We start from the raw sequence: 21,283 nt of genomic DNA on the forward strand, positions 1-21,283 counted from the left end.
CTACTTACTCTGAAACAAGGGAGGCAATCAGCCACCCTAACATTTTGCATTTTTTGTGGCAGAAAGTAGATGGAACAAAACTGCACTCCCACACTATCGATTTCCTCATATGACAAGTATGAAGATGAAAGCATGGAGTTATGACATGCCAAACTATTTGAAAAAAGAGTTAATTACAGGAGAGAAGACCGTTGTTTCTATTGTGGGGAGTAAAAGGACATTTCTGAAATTAGGTGATCCCATGTTATGGTTAAGTGGAGCACTATACTTACTATTATTTGAGACAGACAAACAAGTGCAGCATGTTTGATATTGATGTTAACATTTTCCAGCCTATATCAATTCATGTAGCAATTCAGGAACTTGAAGATGAAGGAGCCCTAGACGCAGGTCACTTAGGTGGTAGTACCACTATGTACATGATGTTCCATATGTGACGTCACCAGCGTAATACTAAGTCAATGTGAAAATGCATTCTACATGTGAAAACTACTACAGAGTTTGCTAACGATGTATAAATCTCTAAAGGGTTTAGCTTCGGTACATCTTACTGATTTTCTGAAACAGTATAGCCCATCTTGAACACTTCATTCAGCTGAGGTAAGTTTACTCTCAGTTCCTGGATTTAATTGCAGCTTAGGCACTGTTTGTAGTTTTTCTTATAATATCCCTTGGAAATATTGTTCCAAAGGATATCAGGAACATGTTCTGTAAATGGTTTAAGATCAAGATTAAATATCTATGTCATATATATCTATATCTTTTGCCTGCCTCTGGACCTAAGGGGTTGTGAAGACATTTTGCCCAGAAGGCCAGGACCACCTGGGGATGGAGTGTTTTCTGGCGCTCTGGGAGTAGCACCTTTTGGGGGGGTTCTGTCATGTATATCAGAGAAGTAATGCTGAACTACAGTTTCCAACAGCCACTGCACCTCACTGCATCAGTCACATGACCACCTGCACCTGAATCACATTCTTGTTAATGAGCACTCATGTATCATATATCCACTGTATATATCATATATCCACTCATATATCCACTGTATGCAGTACACTCTTTGATTTATATTTGTATTTCTTTGCCATGTTATGCTCTCACTTGTTTTTTGTTTCTTTGTCCTAACACCTTGCCACAAGTTCAATAGTTCTTGTTTTGTTTCGAACTTTATTAAAAGTAAATCTGCACTTGCATCCATCTCCGCCTTGAAATTATTAAAGCTGACTCAAAATTAGATTTGCTATATTATTATCATTAGAGATGCACCGATGTATCGGCCGATAATCGGTAGAGGCTATTTTTCCCGCTATCGGCCGATAGTTTAAAAACATCTAATGATCAGGGCCGATTATATCCTGTCGATCAAAAGAGAGCGGGAAAACGCATCGCTTTTGTGCTGTGTGTAAGGAAGATGTCTCATGTGTGGAATGATGATAAAACTGCAGTTTGTAATCTCTGTAATCTCTGCACTGCTAAAATTTTACACCAGTAGTGAGCAGCATTGAAGCGGAAGTTTCGGCATGGAGTCTAATCTTTTTTTTTTTGGCCAAGCTGCTCATGCAGAGTAATATATTTCATATCGGTTATCGGTATCAGCTGAGAAATTGACTATCGGTGCATCTCTAATTATTATTAATATTATTATTATTATTATTATTATTATTATTATTACTATTGGATTAAAACACAAGCTAGGCTAGGCCTAATAAATCCAATAAATCCTAATTGTTTAACCATGTGACCTTCATCAAATCATATGCATGTCATGCTAACCCCATTTATATATTATTTAAATTTTTATCTTCAATGTGAACCGACCGTCTGTAAAGAGATAACCGAAAGCCAAGCACCTCTGTTTTTTTTTTTTTTTTTTACACTGCACAAATCCCCAGTAAGCTGGTGTTTATCGTGTGTTTTATTTTAGTGATTATGATGAAAAGGTTAATTGAAATGGCATCACGGGCCGAGGGAATCGATTAGAAATGCCATGATGTTTTATTAAACGCTTCAGACGACGTGCGCTGGGAGAGTTTATGATGGAAATAAAACTTTAATTCAGTTTGCATTGCAGTAACTGATTCAAGTGCTACTCACAGAGGTGTCTTGTTGACTTCCTGTTTCCTACTTCCTGGTTTTCCTTGCTGCTTTCCTTGTTCCAACTGTGTATATTTAGTGTCTATTCCATTGTGTTTATCCCATTTTGTTGTACTGTGGCTCTAATCCCTTTATTTTTCCAAGTCATTTTCCTAATTCTAGTCTTAGTTCTTTGTTTCCAGTCTTTTATTTTGACCTCGTTCAAATTTCCAAGTTTTCTAGATCCTTGTTTCTAGATCTAATCTCTAGAACTAGTATCCTGTTTTATTTATAGCTTCAGTCGTATTTTCTCTCAGTCTTCTCGTTTCCTCATTCCAGTGTTTTGTTTTTTTTTTGTTCAGTTTATTTTCCTTGTTTCCTAGCACTATTTCAGTCCTTCCAGGATTTTGCGATTGCAGAAATGAATGCAAAATCAAGGAAACTTTGCAATATTTACAGGAGCTTGCAATTTTTCAAATTCTGCAGATTATCCACAGATTTGGGCCAAGACAGGCCATGTGGCGTCATCACAACACACATTCAGCCAAAGCCCTCTTCGATTCACGTGCATCAAACATGAGTACAGCTAAAAGGTCTCATTTACCAACAAAAAACTCAGCATTTTTGGTTGCAACAATCACAAAAAATCTCCACAAAATCCTTGATGGACTGCTGTTTGCTCATTATATATGACTAGATTTAGTCATATAACATAACAATACATTGGTCTTAAATTTGTGATGCAAATTCACTTATTGAAAACTTGTTTAATGCTCTAGGCTGTAACTATTGAGGATTAAAATTTCTATTTTACAAAATGGAACATCTCTTGATTGATTAGATTTGTTGACTTATTAAACTCTCATTAGCTTTAAAGTAATAAACATGCATCACTCATGTCACACTTGCTAGGACATATAGCAACAACATTGCAGTTAACAATTATACATTCATAAGATGTGAAATCATTTTATGATGTTTTATTCAATCACAAGTATTGTCATAACACAGTGTTTATTGTGCATTACTACAACTATTAATTCAACTATTGGTGATTTTCAGTTAACGCATATCCAGAGAAATAAAACATTTGGTCATGGGAAAATAATCACTCATTATTTTTACTATAACAGCAAGACACACACTGATTTATTCCTTACTTATCAAACAGGCACATTATTGTCATCATGGACTTTTCAAATTAATTTATTTGCTCCTTTGATTCGCTTGAGAGAAGGCTGCCTAGGTAGGCAACAATTTTTTGCAAGGAGATAAAGTACTTCTCATTCTGTTGCCAGAATTAGAGTGTTCTTATCAGCACTTGCCTACCAGAGAGTAAGATGTTTCAGGACTGAAGGCGAACCGTTTCTCTGTGTTCTCGCTTTGACGTGAAATAAATTAACTGTTGTGTTTTATGAGTATTGACCTCCTACACACTACTATAAAACACAGGAGTTAATCAGTTCGAGTTGAATTTAAGCTGCTAAGGTTGAGAGCCGTCTCAGCTATGAATTATTATTATTATTATTATTATTATTATTATTATTATTATTATTGTTACTATAGATCGTTATTATTAAACAGCAACAATAGTGTTAATTACTAACACCTGATATCATCCCCTGCGTTGTATTCGTGTTATTGCGGTGTTTGCTTTATATTAGTGAAAAAAATTAGAAGGAGCTTTTTGTTAAAAAAAAAAAAATGTAATGAAATTAATTTCAAGCTTGCCTTAGAACAGAAGTCCTTACAAGCCCTGTTGTAATGTTTTCCTCTGTAGCAGATGGAGTGAAGATTTCAAGCAACCTGTTTTCTTAGCTTTGCTTCCCTTTTTTCCCCCTTTCTCGATAGGAAGACAAACATTTCTCCTTCCAGACTTTTGGGAAGATTAAATTCAATTTGTCTTGCTCTGGCTGTGCATGTGGGAGGCACAGAGGGGGAAAAAATAAAAGACTGAAGAATGAAAGAAACAATAGATAAACCACAAGCAAGAAGTAATAAATAGTTTCAATATTGTTATTATTTCTACTTTATTTAAACAGTGAATGTACAGTATTTGATCACATTGTGTGGGTTTGTCTTTGGATGCTTTTGGCTTTGTTGCAGTTTTGCATTTCTGTACTGCATGGCCCTTAAAGGTCTCAGCTATAAGAAACAACCAGAGCTGACCTCTGACCTTTGACCTTTGTCTCTTTCATCTCCACCTTAAATCCTCCACCTCGAGTGGTTTGGCAGGAAAACAACTGCATTCACAAGGGTTTAAGCAAAGCTGTTCTTGTTCCTGGAATTATACCATACTCATTTAAAAATGTATTTCGAATGATATAATTTTGTTAAAATAGCTATAACTTATTTGAAAAGAATGAAAAAAGAAAAAAAAACAACAGATTAAGTAAGAATGTAAAAAATTTAAAGAAATAGATAAATAAAAATAAAAAAGTAATAATTTAAGAAAATGGTTAAAACAGCATAAATAAAAGTAATAACTTGAGAAAGTTATTCAAACTGCTACACTGCTTTATTTTCTATTTTCTTGAATTCCACGTTCTAGTTTCAGTGTTATCTTGTTGTAATCTTGTTATATTGTTGTAATAGAACTATTTCTTGTCTTGTTTCCTATTTTACTTATCGTTCTGGTCTGCTCATATTTTATCTCAATTCTAGTGTTTCATTTTGTTCTATAGTTCTTGGTCTCTTTTTTTGTAGTAATTTTATAAGTAGTTATTTTAGGTTGTCACTACAACGTTTTTCCAAATGTATGGAGTTTTGCAGTAGTAGATCTAAATGTATTTCTCTTGATATACGATCTAAAAGTTTTTAAAGTCATCTTCAATTTGTTGCTCAAGTTCATGGGCATTCTCTAGTGTTGAACATCTCAAAAGCTTTTCCCCCAGTTTTAAGAAGACATTTTAAATGGCTGCCTGGTTTCAAAATTCAAAATAGTCAGCTTAAAACACAAAAAGCTAAGTTTCACATTTGAAGAACTGACTCAAGTTTTCAGGTGCACGGTGGCTTAGTGGTTAGCACGTTCACCTCACATCTCCAGGGTCGGGTTATTTGAGCCAGGATTCCCACCGTGGCCCTGTATGTGTGGAGTTTGCATGTTCTCCCCGTGCTGCGGGGGTTTCCTCCGGGTACTCCTGTTTCCTCCCCCAGTCCAAAGACATGCATGGTAAGCGGATTGGCGTGTCGATAGTGTACGAATGGGTGTGTGAGTGTGTATGTGGTTGTGCTCTGCGATGGACTGGCACCCTGTCCAGGGTGTACCCAGCCTTGTGCTCCATGCTCCCTCGGATAGCCTCCAGGTTTCCTGCTTACTAACTGCTTACTAATTACTGCTTATTAATTACTGACTTACTTACCTAATTGTTGACCTACTTATCAGTTACTTACTGACTTACCTAATTACCTACTTTTCCCCACAAATCTGAAAAGGGTAAGCGGTGTAGAAGATGGATGGATGGACACAAGTTTTCAGTCATGCTAAATTTAATGAGCTTTCCCTAATAGACATCAAAAATTAGACAATGTAAAGTAGTCGACCTACGTTGAGGTTTTAAATTTAGTCTCACCAGTTTTGAAGTAGCCATCTTAAATCTTTTCCCACTTTCAGAGCTTTCCTCTTATTTTGATGTAGTCTGCCTAAGTTTAATTTAAAATTTTGAAGAAGGCATCTCAAGCTTTTTTTCAGATAGCTTTCACAACTTTTGATGTTGGTTAAATTTCTCTTTTCAAAATGAGGTTTTCCAGGTTTTTGACAGCAAGACATGTCTAATTTCAGATAACTCTTCTAGAGTTTGAATTCCTCTTACACACAAAAAGGGTAAATTCTGTGCCTCTAGTAGTCGTCCTTTTTTATTTGCTTACTTTCATTGATGTTCTGCAGTTTTGAAGTCGTAATTTTCGGCCCAATATCAGAGATGTCTTCCTTTTTTCTTTTTTTTTTTTAAATAGCATACTTTTTTCTTTCAGAGAGCTCCCAAAGTTTTGAAGTTGGTTGATTTAAATTGGCAACGTTGACCTGTTTTGAAGATAACATTACATTTCAGTCCCTCAAACGTAGATACAAAAAGGTACATTTCTCATAGAGAAATGTACCTTTTAAAGACTCGCTTCAGTTTTGACTCACCCTATATTTTTTTCAGAGGATTCTTCCAATTGAACACTGTCTAACTTTTTATTTATTAATTTACTTACTTACCTACTAACTGCTTACTAATTACTGCTTATTAATTACTGACTTACTTACCACTTACTTACCTAATTGTTGACCTACTTATCAGTTACTTACTGACTTACCTAATTACCTACTTGCTTACCTGCGTACTGATTTACTTGCTTGCATACGTACCACTTACTTACCTTCTTACTTTCATACTTACTGAATTACTTAATTCTTATTACCTGACTTTCTTACCACTGACTTACTTACCATTTATGTACTTACTGACTAACTTACCACTTACTTACCTACTTGCGGACTTACTTAACTACTCATTTACTCACCACTTACATACTTACATACCTACTTGCTGACTGATTTAACACTTAGTACCTGACTAACCTACCTACTTGCTTTCTTACTTACCACTTACATATATATTCACTGACTTATCACTTATTTACCTATTTACTGACATATTTATCACTTACTTCCCTCCTTACTGACTTACAAATCACTAACTTTACTGAGTGACATACTTACCAATTACCCACTTTCTTACTTACCAATAGCTTACTTACCTACATACTGACTTAATGACTCACTCACAATTATTTGCTTATATACTTCAGAGAGCTTACCAAATTTTAGAGTTCTGTCACTGAGCATTCCAATTTATTTGTATTATTATTAATATGTTTTTATGTATTTATTTATTTATTTATTTATTTATTTATTTATTTACATGCTTACTTACCTAATTTCTTGAATTTTCATGTTTTTATGTCCCCATGTTAAATTGTTGACCAATTTGAGGAATCTAATTCAGTTTCAAGTGTTTATCAGTGAGCACTAATCTGAAAGATTTACTACATTTCCAAGAACTTTACAACACACACACACACACACACACACACACACACACACACACACACACACACACACACACCACAAACAAACGCCCACAAGTCATATTAATAGTCATTTAAAGGTGTTTAATGTGATAAGATTGTACTGTTTCATTACTGAATGTGTGCATAGAGGCCATGTGGCTGATAGCAGTGTTTACTGCGTTTGTTTTTTTAGAGCAGGATTATGATTAAACGCTTGAGGACGGTTCAACAATGAATAAAACAACGCTAAACCTCACTCAGGGGTAGGAGTGAATCTTAATAAGGACACACAGTTGTTCAGGCTTTATGCATGACTGTATGTATGGTGGAACAGTTTGTGTGTGTGTGTGTGTGTGTGTGTGTGTGTGTGTGTGTGTGTGTGTGTGTGTGTGTGTATGTGTGTGTGTATGTGTGTGTGTGTGTGCAGTGCTAGGAGGCATCGGAGGTGATAAATGTTTGTGCACATTGATATGGCGCCCAGTTTGATGATGAAATAGTCGCCTGGTGGCAGAAATTACAAATGAAGTCCAGATTCATAACATGCACACTTTATAATAATCACACACACACACACACAAACACACACACACACACACACACACACACACACACACACACACACACACACACAGCTCACAGCTTTTAAGCTATGTGGAGGAAAATGCTTAGTCAAGAAAATGAATTCTAATTGGATTTCTCACTAACAGTGTGATGCATGTGCTGCTGCAACCACGTCATTGTTCAAATGCTACACTAAAAATAGCAGACTAGAGAAGTGTTATGAGTTGACTCACCCATGTTAGCATTAGCTTAACTGTAGCGTATGCACTTATTCAACGATTTGTGGTAGATGAGCTGCTCTAGTAACTACAGCAAGTGTGTAGCAAGATTATCATCATAACTGAAAAACGTGTTTAAGTTAACTTGTTTTTTATTCACATTTTACAAGAAAAGAGAAAGAAAGTACAATGAAGAAAAAGTAATGATTAAAAAAAGAAAAAGGATGAATTAAAGAAAGAAAGAAAGAAAGAAAGAAAGAAAGAAAGAAAGAAAGAAAGAAAGAAAGAGAAAGAAAAGAAGGAAGGAACAAAAAGAAATAACAAAAAGGAGGGGAATATAAATGAAACAAACAGAAATAGAAAATAGAATGAAGGAAATGAAGGAAAACGTAATAAACAATAATAGAATAATAGAAGGAAAGAAAGAAATTAAATAAGAAAAGAGAGGAAGTACAATGAACAAAAACAAATGATGAAAATTGCAATTAAATTAGGAAAATAGAATGAAATAAAGATTGAAAAGGAAGGAAAGACACAATAAGCAAAAGACAAAAGACAACAAAAAGAAATAACAAAAAGGAGGGGTAAAAAAGGAAATGAACAAAAGGAAAAAATAGAATGAAGGATATGTAGAAAAAATAATAATGTAAACAATAATAGAAGAAGAAGAAGAATAGAAGAATAATAGAAGGAAAGAAACAAGGAGGAAAGAACACAAACAAGGTTAAAAATGAAAGAAAGAAAATTTGAAAAAGAACAAAAATAAATGAGAAATAATGACGTGAAGAATACAAAGGGATGCAAAAAGAAAGAGAGAAAGAATGGAAAACTATTAAGAAAGGAAAACAGGGGACAAAAGAAAGAAAAATAGAATAATAAAAGAAAAGATGTAGAAGAATGTAGAAAAGAAAAAGTAGAAAAAATGACAGAATGAACAAGCAAACAGTAAAGGAGGGTAAGGGTCATTTCTCAAAGAAATTTGAAAAAAGAAAGAGAAAGGAAATAAATTAAGAAAATGATTAAAGAAAGACAGAAACAAACAAATAAAAAGAACAAACAAAAACAATGGAGGGAAAAGGAACAAATAAATAAAGATGAATAGAGCGCATAATGGAACATAATGCATATTTTAATAATGAACATTCTCCACTTTGGACCCATGAAACCTGGATCATTATTTTGTATTTGTCACTTTAATAAGATGGAATTGAGCTGAATGTGTTTACATACAGGTCTGTGTGTAACGACACACACGAGTACAACTGGGGGAATTTGCCGAGTGAAATGAGTCCTGTTTAAAAATGGAATGGAGAGAAAATGGACAGATTTGTGCATGTAAACTAATGAACAAGGAGATTTTCACACATCTGTGTGATTGATGGCAGAGCAAATGCTGAAGAACAACCTGTAGTGTGTAGTGTGCAGGACGAAACTGAAATGAAAGCATTATATATTATATACTACGATGTAATCCCTAATGTTGTCTTTACTTAAAAAAAAAAAAATAAAAAAATAAATAAATAAATAAATAAATAAATAAATAAATATCAAGTAATCTTGACTAAACATTGCTTAACATTTTGCATTTTGGACCCATAACTCAAAAATATAAGTTAGGTTAACTTATTTACCTACAAAATTACAAACTTAAGATCTCAAGAGTTATAAACTCAAAATGATAATTCATTAAAATAGCTCACGCTGGTCTTCCTTTGATGTGATTGGCCATGCAAGGAGTTCTGCCTGGCAACAAGAGAACTAATGCACTGATTGGTAGATAATTACAAAAGGCGGTCCTATTCGTCTCATCTGTTAGTTGCTGCTGAGACCGGTTTGAGTGTGAAGTTAAAGAAGGGAGTTTTTCATCGTGCGCCATTTTAAGTAAGTAAACTTATTATGTTGATATAAAATTATGTTGTGTGATTTTTAATAGTGAAATATGTTTGTTAAATTCCTAATGGTACATTTTATAATAAAGGACAACACAGCCATAATTACAAATGTTTCCCGGTCGAACTTTGCTAACGTAGCCATTAATTAACAATATTTTTAAGGATGGTTTTGTGATGGTATGATAACTGAGATATCAAATGATTATTTATGTGATTTGAAATATTTAATCATTAACTTAATTATAGTTTAATCATGTATTTTTTTGAGAAAGAACATGGCAGATGATGCTGAGACTTATAGGCCTAGTATTTTTCCCGGGCAAACTTTGCCAATGTTGCCATTAATTAACGACATTTTTATGATTTTGTGAAGGTATGATTGAGAAATAAACTTATTTCATATTTTAACTTGTGAGCCGCAAACATTTCATAAAGAATTAATCATGGGCTAATCTTGTGTTTTGAGAAAGAACATGGCAGTATAGCTGAGAACAATTAGTGATTTTTTATAGTCGGTGAAATCAGTCTGTCTTCACACTCGTCTCCAGTAATTAACGATCTAGTGATTTAATAGCTAAATTTAGTTGATCTACCTTACAGCATGTTTGTCACTTTTTAAAGCCAGAGACCATTATTTGCTGGTTTAGGAATATTTTTAATAAAGTTGTTTAATTATAATTAATTATAATGTAATTTCCTTTATCATGTTTTAGCTTTGACTTTGTTAACTTTAATATTTTCAATTGTTTTTATATTACAGGTGATATGAGACAAGAACGTGGAAATATAAGCATTGTATTTTTAACTCTGAGAAAAGAGGGGAACTTCTCAAACATTACCGTTTGAAACATGGTGGTGTCACCATTTAATGTATTTCTTATTTTTCTCATATCAGTAATCTATTATGTGTGATTTGATGATCTTAATTTAAATCAGCATTTACGTATATTCTCATAGAAATGCTGCAAACATATTGATAGTGAGTGGTTGTGGTATTACTGGAATTTCATGTTTTCACCCGTAAAGTCAGCCCAGCCAACTGAAATCCGAACCCTTGTGCTTCAAGGACTACCTGTCATACCTGGAGACCATGACTTTGCTTTCTTTAAGTCAGGTTTAGTAAGTGAATCTGTTCTTAACCTGTTTACCTGTGCTCACAGTAGTCTGAGCATTTGTCAGAGAATCATGTTGATTTTAAAGCAATAGTTCACCCAACAATGGAAATCTGCTGAGCATCTGCCTCAGGCCAGCCAAAATATAGAGTGTCATGTATCAAGAAACTCTGGACTCCCATCAGCCACTGCACTGCACTACATGTCACATGACCACCTGCACCTGATTCACGTTCGGTTAATGAGCACTCGTGTGTATATATAGTCATTGTCTGCACTGTTTCCCTGTCTTTTGTTGTCTTAGATTTTTGTCGTCTATGCCACGGTGTTATGCCAAGTTGTCTTTGTGTCTTTGTTTTGTTGTACGTTTGGTTAATAAATGTGATAATCTGCGTTTGCTTCTGCCACAACCTCGATCTATGACAATAGGAGTTTATTTCTTCATTGGAACAGATTTGGAGAAATTTAGCATTATATCACTTGAATGAGAGTTCAACCAGCTGATTAAAAAAAAAAAATCACAATAATCCAAAAGCAATCCACACGAATCCATCAAGGCATTTTAACTTTAAACCAGTGCCATTATAATGCTATAACGATAATAATGCTTTCTCCAGCAGAAAAAGTCCATCCCTGGTTGTTCTCTCACATCAAAATCCATATGCAAATCTCACATTTTAGCTGGATGCAACAGATTGAAGTTAAAATGTCTTGATTGATTACAAACATGCAGCTTTTTGCACAAGACGTTAATTGATGGACTGGAGTCGTGGATTACATGTGGATTGTTGTGATGTTTTTATCAGCTGTTTGGACTGATCCATTGGTAAGCAAGTGATGTACTGTAAAAGTTTCCAAATCTGTTCACATGAAGAGACAAACTTATCTATACTTTAGGCGGCCTGAGGGTGAGTGTATTTTGATTTTTGGTTGAACTATTCCTTTAATATAGAAACATGGCCAATTTTTTTTGTACAAGTCTTCAAATTAATAAACTTTATTTATAATGCATCCTTTTAAAAGTGTATACCAAGTGCTGTGCAGGATGGATGTATATTTGCATAAATTCACATGTATACTTGTCAATATAATTTTGCTTTGTACTAAATTTGGTAGTATGTATCTCATATTTTTTGTCAATACAATTGATTTGTGTTTTTGATAGATTTAGTGAGCATTCTGATAAACATGCATTGATGGTCAACCTTTGATGCATGATCACAATACTGTATTTATACTTGTTTCTTCACTAGGTGTCTGATCATCGCAACTCTATCCTTGATGTGCCAGTGGGGATCTTATTCGAGGACACCGATCTTCAGCCCCCCAACTCCTTGCATTTGTCTTCCTCTATTGGGATAATACTTGAAGGCCAGGTGGTGATGGACAACAAGGTGATGGACCTCTCACAAGCAATGTGTCTTCTCTTTGGTCTTATTTATGCATTAGACCTGAATATCCCCAAATCACTCACAAACACGTTTGATTTCATACAGCGTGTACTGATGTCAATGGAGCAGAACACCCTCAAGCCTAAAGTACAGTCTGTGGCAAACCAGCTTTTTTGTTTAAGAAAAATATTTAGGTCTCATTGTTGCAGACTTTGAGTCAGAATTGTTACATTTACATGCTCAGTATCTATTAACATAATTGTGAGACCATTTTTTTCTCAATTTACTCCATTATCCGTTAACAAAGGATAAAAAGTATAATGTTTGAATGGTTTAAGTGCACAGAGTTATATCATTGTAGTGCACTAGTTAATGTAGGACATTGTTACTACCTCTACCGTGTGGTTGTGACCAAATTCCATTTCCATTACAGTAAGGTGTGTACTGTAATTTCATCAATATTGTGAATATTGGACAATAAAGGATAAAATTGGACAATAAAGAAATAAGGGAAGCAATGAGGAGGACAAAGAGATAATGAAACAAAAAGAAAGAAAGGTTGCCAGCATTCTGATGAGTAAGTTGGAACAGAGCTGCTGATTGGTCAGCTGCTGAAATACACATCACAGGAGAATAAGTGAAGAAAGATAGACAGAAAGAAAGAAAGAGAAAGAAGAGTGGAGGGACCAAGGAATACAAAACCAAAAGAATAGAAATATAATGGAAAGAAGAAAGAAAATAGGAAGCAGTAAATAATGGAGAAATAAAGAAAAGTAGTGAAAGAAAGAAAGAAAGAAAGAAAGAAAGAAAGAAAGAAAGAAAGAAAGAAAGAAAAAGAAAGAAAGAAAGAAAGAAAGAAAGAAGGGAGTGACCAAGAAAGACCAAAAGAAATAGAAAAGGAAGGAAAGAAAGGGAAATGAGGAAAAAGTAAATGAAGAACTAAAGAGAAATAAAGGAAAGAAATAGAGAGAATCAACACAAAACAGAAGTTATGAAAGAAAGCTTGAACCAAAGGATGACAAGATAGAATAAAACAAAGGAAGAAAATTGAATGAAGAAAAGAAAAAAGAATAAAGAGGATAACAATGTGGGAAAGAAATAAAGGGCAAAAAGAAATAAATAAATGTTTGTTTTGATTTAATAGCTTTTTAACATTGCTCGAATTGTATGTGCACTATATTCTTCACACTGCTGTCTGTCTGTCCATTTTGCAGCCTGCCTGCTACTCTGTCTGTTTGTTTGTCTGTCTTTTTTCTTCTATCTAGCTGTCTGTTGGTATACCTGTATGTCTCTCTATCTTCTGTCAGTCTACCTGTCTTCAACTGTCTATTTGTATGCATCTGCTTAACTGTATATTCAAGTTCTCTGTCTATAATCCTGCCTGTCTCTCTATCACCTTGCTATCAGACCAACTGTCTGTCTTTCTGTCTAGCTGTCTGTGTGTCTTTCTGTCTGTCCAGCTGTCTGCCTGTTCAAATGTCTGTCTGTCTGTCTTTAAAGTATTGATAATAAACAGAGCTACAGCTGATTATGTGATTGATGCGTGTGCACAAACACACACACACACACACACAGTGTTGGGTTAACTTTATAGGACACTGTAACTTTGCATCGAGAGGACAGAAGTGTGTTCACCCTTTGCCCGTCACCATAGCAACACATCATCATGCGCCCTTGATCCGAAGCAGAAAGAGCTATTGAACCCAGCGACACACACACACACACATACTCACAAATGCATACACACACACCTTTCCACTCCACTTCCCTCACTCTCTCCCTACCAAGAGCCCTTTTTAATTCCATCAGCTCTCACACACTGAAACACTGTGCCTGTGGAATGCATGAATCTTATTGGTGGATAGAGGCATTCAGCTGCGTCTCCTTTTCATCAGAACTTCTGTTCACCTCGTATCACTTGACCCTAAATGGCCATGTTCATTGTGCTGTTTATTTATACAATTAAATGAAGTTTGGTCCACACAGGCTTCTGTTGTGATGCATGACATTTTTTCCTTAGCAACAATTATAGCTAGATTTTCATTCATGAGGTAAAAATCTAATGCATTTGATAATTCCAAATAAAATGACATTGAAAATACATTGACGCAACATCATTTTTTTTTTTTACATAAAATTCTAATAAAATTATATATATATATATATATATATATATATATATATATATATATATATATATATATATATATATATATTATATATATAATTTTTTTTTTTTTTTTTAAATTAAGGATTAAGTGCTTGGACCCATAATAGTCCAGCAGTTTTCCCAGGACTCATGGTTTGCATGTTTAAAATGATGTTTGCGTAACTTTGCTTTATAGCAATCATGCAGTTATGACATTCAACAAGGTTCATATTTGGTCCAGTGTCAGTTCTAGACCTTAATACCTTAACCCTTTCCTGCATGGTGTTGCCATATGGCGACAATTATCTCCAATTTTTTTGATAGGCAATAATACAAAAGTACTATTTTTTTTTATATAACCGGAAGAAGGGGGCTTTAACTTTGACATATAAAAAAAAAAAAGCCATGTCAGATGATCAGGAAGTTGTGTTTGCAGTACCTTTTCTGCAATCACATGGCATGGTGAAGGTCATCATCGGAGCGATCTCAAAATGTGATTCATTTTTTAATATTTAAGAAAAATTACTTAAAGGAAAAAAAATTAAACACTATGTGAGATAACATTTAATATTTGTCATTTAAACAAGTCTATATATTTTGAGTATTCCGTTAAATGGTAAAATGTTTTTGTTGCCATATGGCAACAACATGCAAACATAGAACTGTGGTATGCGCATTCATGGATTGAAACAGGTCTACATTGCAAAAAAGACACTAGGCATCTCTAATAGTATATTACTATATATACTAGTATATTTACAGTTTTTCACATTCAACGTAAAAAAAAAAATACTTGTCATTTCAGACGTTTTGAAATTTCACCTTATTTTCTGCATTTTATGTTTCAAGAGAAAGCGTTAAAAATTCAAGAGAAAGAATGAAAAAGATCACATATTTGGATCTAATTTTTTGTATGTATTTTGACTGAGTAAATCCATCCACATACTTTTTACTGTAATTCCTTTCTAGAAGAGAGAACTTTTACATGCTTACTAGGTGCCTAAAAAACCCCTCTGCAATTTATAGTCTGGAAAATGCACTAATTGGAATTGAAATCTCATACATTTTGTTTTATTTTTAACTATATGACAGTTTCCACCATCACACTCTGTTGTCATACAGCAAACAACTTGAACTAATTCAATAAAAAAAAAAAAAAAATCCATCAAAAACATTTTTTTTAAATGTAAATGTAATAATTCATGCAAGAGAGGATTAAAGGTTCTCATTTTGTCCCTGCAAGGTTTGATGTTGAACCCTACAGCAAAGTATTTCCCTTTCAGAAAAGGCTTCCAAGAAGAATCTTTCTAGGAGGCTATCCAATGAACCCTTAAATAACCTTGAAGAAATGACGTCCTTATAACTTTCAGAGACATTAGAACGATCTCCTGAGGACGTGACTTTCTTAGCACCAGTTCTCTTAGCACTGCTAGTTTCGAACGCTAATGCTATAGCCATACTGTGTTCTAGCTCTTCAAATTCACAAGAATTATGTGTGTGTGTGTGTGTGTGTATTGTGTTCTCCGCTCACTCAGGCATTATGTGAGTCATGCTGTGGCCGAGTCAGTAATCACAATCGACACGGCAGGTATTTTTCCGCTAATTAGATCAGGGACAGCTAACTCGCACATATTTCCCTCATAATTGGCAGGAATTCTAGCTTGCGCTGGAGAGTCGGACTCGGATTATCATATTCATGCTCCGGTGAGTTAGCGCACGCATGGATGCGCACTCCAGTTAGTAAGTCGAGTGCGACTGACTCGGAGAAGACAGGTTTGCCTTTAAAGAAACTGTCACTTCCTTATTTTTTTTCTTGTTAAAGTACTGAACTTGCTGACAATCCCATGGAGTGGATCTGGACACATCCGACGTTTGCACTTCAAGCATCTTTTCTGGAAACGAAGCCGGAAAATCCCCTTAGCTGGAAAATCCGAGGTTTGAGATGCCACCCTGGTCGAGTGTGATGTGAGTGTAGAGGTTAGAGAATGTTGAGAGAGGAAAATAAGTGAATCATCAATTTCCCAAGCTCCACCCGCTGCTCCTGATTGGCCGTCTTTCGCATTTGAACATGCCTGTATGTTCTATGTATGTAAGTAGGGAACTTTAGCATTCGGGATGGGGCCTTAAAATGGCAGATGTTCTAGTAAAAACACTAACCTAGTTATGAACTCTAGCCTTTCTAACTCTAGAAGCTGTGTTCTGATAAGTGTGAGTGAGGGGCAGGATTAGGATGGGGCGGAGTCACTTTTAGGGCCAGGGTTTGTAACTGTAACATCATTCACATCCACTACACCTCCACCCGTGTGTGAACTGTCTTTCTAATGGCATAGCGGAGGCGCTCGTATGAAGGAAATTCCCCTGTCATACCTTACGCAACTTGGTGGAAATGTGTTCCAAGTTTGACCTCTCTTCTCCGTGCTCTGGTTCGTTCGTGGTGAAATAAGCCTCTTCATATCCGTGCTGTCAGTTTGATCTACGAGCTTCTCCGTGGCATCTGAAATTCAATTAACACACAGCAGCATGTACAGCTACACGCTCACGCAAACAATATATCACCGTGACAGTGGATCAGGAGCGACACCCTCGCCATGGCAACACATCCACTCATCAGCCTGGGGGCATTTAAACATGACCCGCTGCCTCAAACGAACCTTTATGCAAAGATGGCAGCTCGTAATACAGGGGGTGGAGCTTTGTTAATCACTCTGTTTGTCTGCTTTAGGCTCAAAATGTCTGAGACAGCTTTAATAATTTACCAAAAGCTAACACATAATTTTCATATTAAACCAGATATTTATAATAATAATTATTATTATTATTATTTTTATTATTCATTCACATGTTTTGTACTTTCTTAGGAATAATATAACATTTAGACAATTTTTTTCAGGAACTCAGGAACTTTCTTCGGAATCACAGAAAGGGTGATTCCGGGGTTAAGGGTTTGATTCCCACCTTCGCCCTGCATGCACGGAGTACTTCAGGGGTTTCCTCTGGGAACCCCCCCCCATCCCCCAGACATGCAATGTAGGTTGATTGGCATCTCCAGATTGTCCATAGTGTGTGAATAGGTGTGTGTGTGTGTGTGTGTGTGTGTGTGTGTGTGTGTGTGTGTGTGTGTGTGTGTGTATATATGTGTGTGTGTTATTGAGCCCATTCAGTGGGTTGGCACCCCATCCAGGGTGTCCCTCGCCTTGTACCTCAAGTTCCCTGGGATAGGCTCCAGGATTCCGAGCGACCCTGTGTAGGATAGGCAGTACAGAAAATGGATGGATGGAGCAACTTTCTGGCCACAACCTTGACAAAAATAACATGATAACTAAAAATGAATTGCTTTCTTGTGAAAATTTTCAGGAACTCAAAAACTTTCTCAGGAACCAGGGAACTTCTGTAGGAGCCCAAACACTTTCTTATCACACTCTTGACAAGAACAAATCAGTCAAGAGGAAATAATGGAATTTTCTTACAAACCTTTTTCAGAAACTCAGGACCTTTTTCAGGAACTGACAAACTTTATCAGGATCTTGGGACCTTTCACAGGAACCAGGGAACTTTTTCAGGAACCCAAGAAGATAGTTGACGATAATAAAAGACATGGTTAGATGAGGCAGAAAATAAATAAATATTTCAAGAATGATAATGAAAAAATGAGAAATCAGGAAAATGAAAATGAAATGAAAGCAGATGTGGATGAAGACGAGAAGAAGTAAAGGGAAATGATGGCATTTTAATTGTCTATGATCACCATGCGACTTAAATGAACTTAAGAACTTTCTCAGGAAATAGGGAATTGTTCTCATGAGAACGTTCTTAAGAACTTTTTAAACCAGGTCCTTTATCAGGGACTTTTTCACTTATCCTTTTCCAGGAATTTTGAGCAACCAGGAAACTTTTCCAGTAATCCAATAATCTTTCTCAGGAACTTTATCAGGAACTGGGCAAATTTGTTCAGGAGTCTGAAAAGGAATGAATGAAAGGAACTTTCAAACAAGTTCAGAGAAAGCTTTTTAGAAGCCAGAGAACGCTTCTATGAACTTTTTTCTGCAACCCAAGCAGGGATCTAGGAACTTTTATAAGTAACTCAGAAACTTTTCAAGGAACCCAGGAACTTGGAAAAACATACATTCTACAGAATATTGTGGCATTAAGGTTCGCTTGGTAGCTAACTAAACCCAGCAAAGGCTATTTTAAGGAGCACCTACTGTTTATTTACATCCTTAAAATTATTCCTAAACAAATATTTGCAAATTTGTTTGGCTAACTTCAATAGTTTAATTGTATTTAATTAGCTAAAAAAAATTATAAAAATGATAAAAATTATGTTACACAAAGTAAAAGCTATTTGACATGCAGTTTCTTTCTGCATAAAAATTTTATTTTTTTTATTTTTATTTTTTTATTGATGAGCTACATAGCTACAGAAATACACGTCAATAAAAACCTCTTATGCTCTCTCTCAGCATGGTATGTGTGAGTGTGAGTGTGTGTGTGTTGGAGGAAATGTTCACCTTTTTTGTGATTAAACACAGATCAATGGACGAGTTAATTATCTGCATAATCTGTTAAAAATCGCAGCCATGCTAATCAACACGTAATGCTCCAGCTCACCCGTCAACATTGCAGCTGAGAATAAGGAAGAGATGGGGACAGAGAGCGAAAGAGAGCGAGCGAGAGAGAGAGAGGGAGGAAGGATTCCAGGATGCTCATTAGATCTTCTACTGTGAGATATAAAAATACAGAAATAATTGTGCTAGTCACACGGTCTTCCTGCTGCCTCCGTACACTCGTGTTTACTTCAACGAGGATCACACAAGTCTCTTGCACACACTCTCACTCTCGCTGCAAACACACACTTGTTTGCATTCGTGCTGGCCAAGTTGGTTGGCGAGTGTGTCGAGAGTGGCGTTCTATTTCTGCGGGTGTGGATCAATAACATGACTCGTAATGCACTAAATATAACCGTGCTGCCTCATATCACGAGCTCGCAAACTACTTTCATCCTTTATTTTAATACTCAGACTACATCACACCACATCACAGTGCATTCAGTAATTTGCTCTGACCTACATTCATTTCAGGACCCTGGGTTTGCTAAAAGAAACTTTTTTGGGATCCAAAAAATTTGACCTATTAATGTTTTTTTGAGGAACCCTGGAACTTTTCCAAAACATTTTTAAAAAAAATTTAACACAGGCATTTCATTATATAAACCTTCTCAGAACCCCCCCCCCCCCCCCCCCCCTTTTTTTTCAGCAACGTAGACATCTTTTTCAGAAACATTTCTGGGACCACCCCAATCCTCCATCCATCCATCCATCCATCATCTACCGCTTACTCCTTCTTCAGGGTCAAGGGGAAACCTGGAGCCAATCCCAGGGAGCATCGGGCACAAGGCGGGGTACACCCTGGACAGGGTGCCAGTCCCCACCCCAATCCTTTTGTAACAATTTGTTTCTGAAACCTTCAGTAACCCAAGAATCATGAACCAGGCAACTTTTTTTCTGGAGCTCATAAAGTTTTCATTTTTTAAATTCTTTCAGAATGGGTTTTTCAGTAACCCATGATATGTTTCAGAAACAGAATCCCCAACCTTTGTTTCAAGAACGCAAAAACTTTGGTCATACTCCAGAAACTTTTAAAGAATCCAAGAAAGTTATTCAGGAACAGGGTTTTTTTTTTTAATTTTTGACTTCATGATGAAGTCCAATTCAGGAATGCAGGATACAGTATGAGTATGTGGATTCCCAAAACTTCTTTCAAGAACCCAGGATTTTTGGCTGGGACCTTTCATATTTTCGAGAAGCTTTTCCTCATGAACCTTTGTTAAGAACTCTTTCAGTAATCCATGACATGTTTCAGGATCCCTTTTTTTCAGTTTCATTTTTCCAGGTGGTGAATCAATTTATTTAAAATAAGCACTGTTTAAGGATAATCCAGATAAGTGAAACGCCAAAGTGCACTAATCTGCACAGGTAGAAAACAGGAACTTATGTCCTGCACCCAGATGCGAACCTGCAGGAAACTACTTCTGTAAATTAAGGAATGAGACTCACCACCTGACCCAGACTGCAGTATTTAAAGCTAGCTCTTGCTGTGTTAGCACATGTTAACTTCGGAAAGCAGATGGTAAACAGGGCCAAGGGGAAAGACAAGCTTTTTGGTTGCCTAATACATACAGGCCAATCATATGCTAAGTTTTTGGTTTGGACAGTAAATAAGTTCACAAGATGAATCAAAAGGCCAAAACCAGTGCATATAACATACACCAATCAGCCATAACATTAAAACCACTGACAGGGGAAGTAATTAACATTGATTAGCTCATAACAATGGCACCTGTCAAGGGGTGGGATATATTAGTCAGCAAGTGAACAGTCAGTTCAGTTCCGTCAGTCAGAAAAATGGAGTGATTTTGACAAATTGGGCCAAACTGTGATGGCTAGACGACTGGGTCAGAGCAAAATGGCAGGTATTGTGGGGTGTTCCCGGTATGCAGTGGTTAGTACCAACCAAAAGTGGTCCAAGGAAAGACAACCCATGACTCAGTAACCCGTCTGGTCTGATCCCACAGCAGAGATACTGTAGCATATATTACTGAAAAAGTGTCACACAGTGCATCAGAGCTTGCTGCTTATGGGGCTGCGTATCTGCAGACCACCGAGAGCACGTACAATGGGCACATAAGCATCAGAACTGGACCATGGAGCAATGGAAGAGGTGGCCTGGTCTGATGAATCACGTTTTCTTTTACATCATGTGGATTACCAGGTGTGTGTGTGTGTGTTGCTTACCTGGGGAAGAGATGGTACCAGGATGCACTATGGGAAGAAGGCAA

The sequence above is a fragment of the Ictalurus punctatus genome, chromosome 26 (assembly GCF_001660625.3).
Source record: "Ictalurus punctatus breed USDA103 chromosome 26, Coco_2.0, whole genome shotgun sequence".
In the NCBI taxonomy this organism is placed as follows: Eukaryota; Metazoa; Chordata; class Actinopteri; order Siluriformes; family Ictaluridae; genus Ictalurus; species Ictalurus punctatus.